This window comes from Tamandua tetradactyla, chromosome 11 (assembly GCF_023851605.1).
Source record: "Tamandua tetradactyla isolate mTamTet1 chromosome 11, mTamTet1.pri, whole genome shotgun sequence".
NCBI lineage: Eukaryota > Metazoa > Chordata > Mammalia > Pilosa > Myrmecophagidae > Tamandua > Tamandua tetradactyla.
Genome location: NC_135337.1, coordinates 37,006,997 through 37,014,226, shown reverse-complemented (window position 1 = coordinate 37,014,226; position 7,230 = coordinate 37,006,997). Strand labels below are relative to the sequence as shown.

General features: G+C 35.5%; 1 non-coding gene across 1 annotated transcript; it reads right to left on the bottom strand.

Moving 5' to 3' along the window:
* Window positions 1-6,142: 6,142 nt before the first annotated feature.
* Window positions 6,143-6,250, bottom strand: LOC143651043 (U6 spliceosomal RNA). Its single transcript, XR_013159789.1, has one exon. It is a non-coding gene; the product is annotated as a U6 spliceosomal RNA (small nuclear RNA).
* Between the last annotated feature and the right edge of the window lie 980 nt (window positions 6,251-7,230).

Below are 7,230 nucleotides of genomic sequence, written 5' to 3'. Positions count from 1 at the left end.
TCCTTAATTTAATCATAACTGCAGAATCTTTTTTTTTTTTTTTTTTTGCTTAAAGTAATAATTTCAGGTTCTAGAGATTAGGAACAAATATATTTTTGGGGGGGCCATTGTTTAGCCTCATACAGTGGAAAGTTAGGTTGTTTCTATTTTTTAATACAAATAATCAGCAATAAAGATCATTAGCCATTTATATTTGTCCATGTGCAACTATTTCAGTAGGTGAGAACTCTAAAGATGAAATTTCATAATCAAAGAGATACAACGAAATACTGTTAAATAATGCCAACGAACTCTCCAAAAAAAAGTATACCACATCAATGTATACTCCCCCAAACACTTGATAGAATGCTCATTTTTCTACCTTCTTGTCAACATTACATATTTTATCTTTGCTCTTGTCAATTGATGGGTGAAAACTTGCAACTTAATGTTTATTTTAATTTCTTTAATCATTAGTAGAATTTAAAATTCCTATTCATATAGTTTCTCATTATTTCATCCTTTGACTTGTCTTCTCAATTTGTAGAGATTATTATAAACTAATAGTGATATTAGTAATTTAACTCATATCTTGCAAGTATTTTCTATCAATGCATCCTTATTTTTACAAATCTATTAAAACAAATTTTAATTAAAGTAAAGTTTGCTTTTCCTTTTAAAATTTCAGTTTCTCTCTTGCTTAGAAAGACCTGGCATACCCTAAGAAAATGAAAACATTCTCCTATATTTTCTTCAATGTTTTTAGCTGTCAGGATTTTAATTTGTCTGTGGTATAAGGCAGAAGTCCAGCTTTACTAGTTCTTTTTCCAGTGGAAAGCCAGTATACAAATGACAATATTTTTACAATAGCCAACATTCTCCCCCATTCATCTGATGCACCGTCTTTATTTTATACTAGGTTCTTAAACACACCTAGATCTGTTTGTGTGTGGTATATTATTGATCTATTTTTTTTGTTTTATTCTGTTTTTTCACGGGAAGGCACTGGAAATTAAACCTGGGTCTGGGGCATGGCAGGCGAGATTTCTGCTGCTGAGATACGTTGATCTATTTTTCAAAAGTTTTTTATTGTTAAATATAACATATATACAAAGAAAAGAAAGAAAAACAATGATTTTCAAAGTATACTTCAACAAGTAGGTAAAGAACAGATTTCAAAGTTTGTTATGGGTTACCATTCCACTACTTCAGATTTTTCCTTCTAGCTGCTCCAAAACACTGGAGGCTAAAAAAAATGTAATTTTTTCTTTTTGTGTGTGAAAAAATAACATAAATACGAAAAAGTAAAAAGTGTCAAAGTACCTTGCAACAATTAGTTGCAGAATAGATTTCAGAGTTTGGCATAGGTTGCAATTCCACAATTTTAAGTTTTTACTTCTAGCTGCACTGAGATATTGGGGACTAAAAAAGACGTCAACATAATGATTCAGCAATCATACTTGTTTGTTAAACCCTAACTTCTCTGTATAACTCCACCATGACTTTTGATCTTTCTCCCACTCTTTAGGGTTTTTGGGCTATGCCCATTCTAACTTTTTCATGTTGGAGGGGGCTGTTGATAATATGGGATAAGGGGGTAGGACTAGATGATGCTCTGAAGAAGATGGCCCCCGCTGCATTTCAGGACTTATCTGGTCCAGGGACTGATCTGAAGGTCCGGGGACTGATCTGAAGGTCATGTTTCTGGAAGTTACCTTAGGGCATGGGGACTTTGTAGAATATTATTTAATGCCTTAGGTGGTATTTAGGATTGGCAGGGATGATTTGGGTTGGGGTTTGGCAAGTTGTGGTAGGTAGCAATGTATAACTGAAGCTTTCATAAGAACACTCTCAACTCTATTTGAACTCTCTCAGCCGTTGATATGTGATTTGTTACATCCCCTTTTGACCAGAATGGTGTTGTTGATTCCACAGTGCCAGGACCAGACTCATCCTTCGGAGTCATCTCCCATTGCTCCAGGGAGATTTTCATCCCTGTATGTCATGTCCCATATAGGGGTGAGGGCAGTGATTTTACTTGCAGAGTTGGGCTTAGAGAGAGAGGCTACGTCTGAATAACAAAAGAGGTCCTCTGGAAGTAACTCTTAGGCATGTCTATAGGTAGGCAAAGCTTCTCCACTATATTCATAAGCTTCACAAGAGCAAAACTTAAGATCCAGGGCTTGGCCTATTGATTTGGGTCTCCCTAATGTTTGACACAATATCAAGTTTAATAGTTCCATGTATTTTCTCCCATCCCAAAGGGACTTTTCCAATACTTTTTGATTATCTTCTTAATATACTCTGGGATGTATCCAGGCATTACATTAAGCTATACAGGATTAAAGTCTCTCATTCTTATTCTGGGCCCCCTGTGTTTGGATCGTTTAAATGATCTATCCAGTCAGGTTGAGTTAGGTTATGTGCTACAGAAAATTTAGGTTCTGGACAAAATAAACCTTTCTTCCTTTGGTCTCAAAGAGCAGATGAGGTTCTAAAACATAAACAATGTATTCCTTACCCTTCTATTCTGAATTATCTTAATCCCGACCTGATCAACATCATTCTTATCCTTAAGTACCAGATTATACATACATAACACAGCATCTCAAAATCCAGAACTAACAATCACCACTTCGGGCTTCATATAACTGCTATAGGAGCTTAAAATATGGGCCCTGTTTTCTTCTAAGTATTTTCTAAATGAGACCAAATAAATTGCTCTTTAGTCTCTGGCTTATTTTGCTTTACCAAATGCCCCACAAGTTGCATACTGTACAACTTCATTCCTTTTTGTAGAAGCATTGTACTTGATCACATGTATATACCATCGTTTACCAGTCTACTTCTCAGTCAGTGCATCATTGGGCATCATGTAGAATGTCCAAAGTCAACAGACCATCAATACTCTCAATTTTAGATAATTTAATTGTTCCCAAGAGAAGGTTAACCAATCAACACACCCTCACCAATAGAAAATTGAGCCCCCCACCTTTAACTCTTGTCCCTGCCCCATATTTACCCCATTGTTGCTGTGGTATTGTTTATATTTTCCTGGTAAGCATAGCCCATAGCATCAATAGCAGTTTTCCCAAGTACCCCAAATTTACACACTTTTTGTACAAGATTTATACATTTGAAGCAGTTCATGCAAGAACTTATTATATTTGTAGTGTTAATCAGTGGGACACTTTCAATATGGTAATATTACTTATAGATCCACTAGTGAACCACCTTCACTTCTATTTATTCCCTTACATTTGTGTTTAACCTCATCAGCTAACTGTTCACCCATCCCTAGCTTCCATATATCTTTAGGTCCCCTATATTCTGTATTATAAATTTCTAATTTTACATTTACCATGGTCATAAAAGTGGAATCATATAGTATCTATCCTTTTATGTCTGTCTTATTTCACTTAGCATTATGTCCTCAAGGCTCATTCATCTTGTCATGTGCTTCGGGACATCATATTGTCTTACTGCTGCATAATATTCCATCATGCGTACATACCACATTTTGTTAATCACTCTTCTGTGATGGGTACTTGGATAGTTTCCATCTTTTGGTGATTGTAAATAATGCTGCTATGAACATCAGCATAGCAAATGTCTGTTGGTGTCAGTGCTTTCAGCTTTTCTAGGTATATACCAAGTAGTGCTATTACTGGGTCATAGTGCAACATGATATTTAGTTTCCTAAGGAACTGCTGAACAGTCTTCCATAGTGGCTGCACCATTATGCATTCCCACTAGCAGTGCATAAGTGTGACAATTTCTCCACATCCTCTCCAACATTTGTAGTTCCCTGTTTGTTTAATAACAGCCATTCTTTTAGGTGGGGGATGGTATCTCATTGTAGCCTTGATCTGCATTTCCTTTACAGCTAATGAGCATCATTTCATGTGCTTTTTAGCCATCTGTATTTGCTCTTCAGAAAAATGCCTATTCAGACTCTAGCCCATTTTATAATTGGATTATTTGTTTTTTTGTTACTGAGTTGTATGATTTCTTTATGTATATAGTGTATCAAACCTTTATTTGACGTGTGATTTCTAAATATTTTCTCCCACTGAGCTGGCTGCCTCTTCACCTTTTTGACAAAGTCTTTTGAGGCACAAAAGCATTTGATTTTGAGTAGTTCTCGCTTATTCATATTTTCTTTTGTTGCTTGTGCTTTGGGTGTAAAGTTTAGGATGCTACCTCCTATTACTTGGTCCTGAAGATGTTTCCCTACATTTTCTTCTAGGAGCTTTATGGTAACTAGTTCTTATATTTAGGTATTTCATCCACTTTGAGTTAATTTTTGTATAGGGTGTAAGGTAAGAGTATGCTTTCATTCTTATGGCTATTGGTATCCAGTTCTCCTGTGCCCATTTATTGAAAAGACTATTCTATCCCAGTTTACTGGATTTGGGGAACTTGTCAGAGATCAGTTGACCATAGATTTGGTGGTCTATTTCTACACTCTTGATTTGATTCCATTGGTTAATACTTCTATCTTTGTGCCAGTACCATGCTGTTTTGACCACTGTGGCTTTATAATAAGTTTTAAAATCAGGAAATGTTAAACCTCCTACTTCGTTCTTCTATTTTTGGGATGCTTTTAGCTACTCACGTTCTCTTTCCCTTCCTGATGAATTTGGTAACTAGCGTTTCCAAGTCTTCAATGTAGATTTTTAGAATTTTAATTTGGACTGCATTGAATCTGTAAATCAATTGGGTAGAATTGACATCTTAACTATATTTTACCTTCCTATCCATGAGCAGGGAATGTCTTTCCACCTATTTATATCTCCTTTGATTTCTTTTAGAAGTATTCTGTAGTTTTCTGTGTACAAGTCCTTTACATCCCTAGTTAAGTTCATTCCTAGATACTTAATTCTTTTAGTTGCTATTTTGAATGGGATTTTTCCCTTAATTGACTCCTCAAGTCATTGCTTGTGTATTGAAACATTACATTACTGATTTTTGCACATTTATTTTATAACCCACCACATTGCTGAATTTGTTTATTAGCTCAAGTAATTTTGTTGTAGATTTCTCTGGATTTTGCAAATACAGTATCATGTCATCTGCAAATAATGAAAGTTTTAGTTCTTCCTTTCCAATTGCAGGCCTTTTATTTCTTTTTCCTGCCTGATTGCTCTAGCTAGAACTTCTAACTCAATGTTGAATAAGAGGGCATCCTTGTCTCATTCTTGATCTTAGGAGGAATGCTTTCAGTCTCACTCCATTGAGTATGATGCTGGCTATTGGTTTGTCATATATGCCCTATATCATATTGAAGTTACATTTGATTCTTACCTTTTGAAGTGTTTTTATCAGAAAATGTTTTGGATCTTTTTCAGCATCAATGAGATGATCATGTGATTTTTCCCTCTCAATTTTTTAATATGCTGCATTACATTAATTGATTGTCTTGTGTTGAAATATATGTTCTAGTTTGCTAGCTGCCAGAATGATAAATACCAGAAACAGAATGGCATTTAAAAAGGGGAATTTAATAAGTTGCTAGTTTACAGTTCTAAGACTGAGAAAATGTCCCAATTAAAACAATTCTATAGAAATGTCCAATCAAAGGCATCCAGGAAAAGATGCCTTGGTCCAAGAAGGCTGATGAAGTTCAGGGTTTCTCTCTGAAGTGGAAGGGCACATGGCAAACACAGTCAGAGTTTCTCTCTCATCTGGAAGGGCACATGGTGAACACAGTACAATCTGCTAGCTTCTTCTCCTGGCTTCTTGTTTCATGAAGCTCCCTGGGAGACATTTTCCTTCTTCATTTCCAAAGCTCGACTGGCTGGTGGGCTCTGCTTCTCATGGCTATGCCATTCTGCTCTGCTCTCTCTGAATTTCTTTCATTCTCCAAAATGTTTCCCTTTTATAGGACTCCAGAAATTTATCAAGATCCACCCAAATGGGTGGAGACATGTCATCACATAATCCATCTTAACAACCACTCTTGACTAAATCACATCTCCAGGGAGATGATCTGATTACAGTTTCAAACATACAGTATTGAATAGGGATTGCTCTACCTTTATGAAATGAGATTTTGATTAAAACATGGCTTTTCTAGGGGACATACATCATTTCAATCCATCACACCATCCTCATATTCTGGGTATAAACCTCACTTGGTCATGGTGTAAAATTCTTTTTAAAAAATATGTAAATGTTTCATAAATCTGCATATCATTCTTGCACAGGAGCCATGCTAATATTCTCTGTATCATTCCAATTTTTGTATATGTGCTGCCAAAGCAAGCACTGCATAATTCTTTTAATGTGTTGTTGGATTCAATTTGTTTGTATTTTGTTGAGAATTTTGCAACTATGTCATTAGGGAGATTGGCTGTAGTTTTCCTTACTTATAACATCTTTGCCCAGTTTTGTTATTAAAGTGATGTTAACTTCATAAAATGAGTTAGTTAGTGTTTCTTTTTCCTCATTTTTTTAGAAAAGTTTGAGCAGGATTGGTATGAGCTCTTTTCGGAATATTTGATCAAATTCCCCTTGTGAAACCATCTGGGCCCGGGCTTTACTTTGTAGGAAGATTTTCGGTAACTGATTGAATCTCTTTGTGATTGGTTTGTTAAGATCTTCTGTTTTTTCTTGAGTCAGTGTAATTGTGTGTTTCCAGGAATTTGTCCATTTCATCTTCATTGTCTAATTTGCTGGTGTTATAGCATCATCTTATGACTTTTTAAAATTTCTTCAGGGTCTGTGGTAACAGCACCCCTCTAGTTTCTGATTTTGTTTATTTGCATCCTCTCTCATTTTTTGTCAGCCTTGTTACTTGTCCATTGACTTTGTAGATTTTCTCAAAAAGCCAACTTTTGGTTTTATTGATTATTTCTATTGGTCTTTGTTTCTCCCATTCAATTAACTCTGGTTTAATCTTTATTATTTCTCTTCTTCTATTTGCTTTGGGGTTAGTTTGCTTTTCTTTTTCAAGTTTCTCCAGGTAAGCAGTTAAGTCCTTGATTCTTACTCTTTCTTCTTTTGTAATATTGGCATTTAGGACAATAAATTTCCCTCTCAGCATAACCATTGCCACATCCCGTAAGTTCTGATATGTTGTATTCTCATTTTCACTTGACTCCAGACAGCTACCGATTTCTCTAGCACTTTCTTCTTTGACCCACTGGTTGTTTAAGATTGTGTATTTTAATCTCCATATATTTGTGAAAGTTCCCGTTCTTTGGTGGTTATGATTTCCAGCTTCACTCCATTGTGATCAGAGAAAGT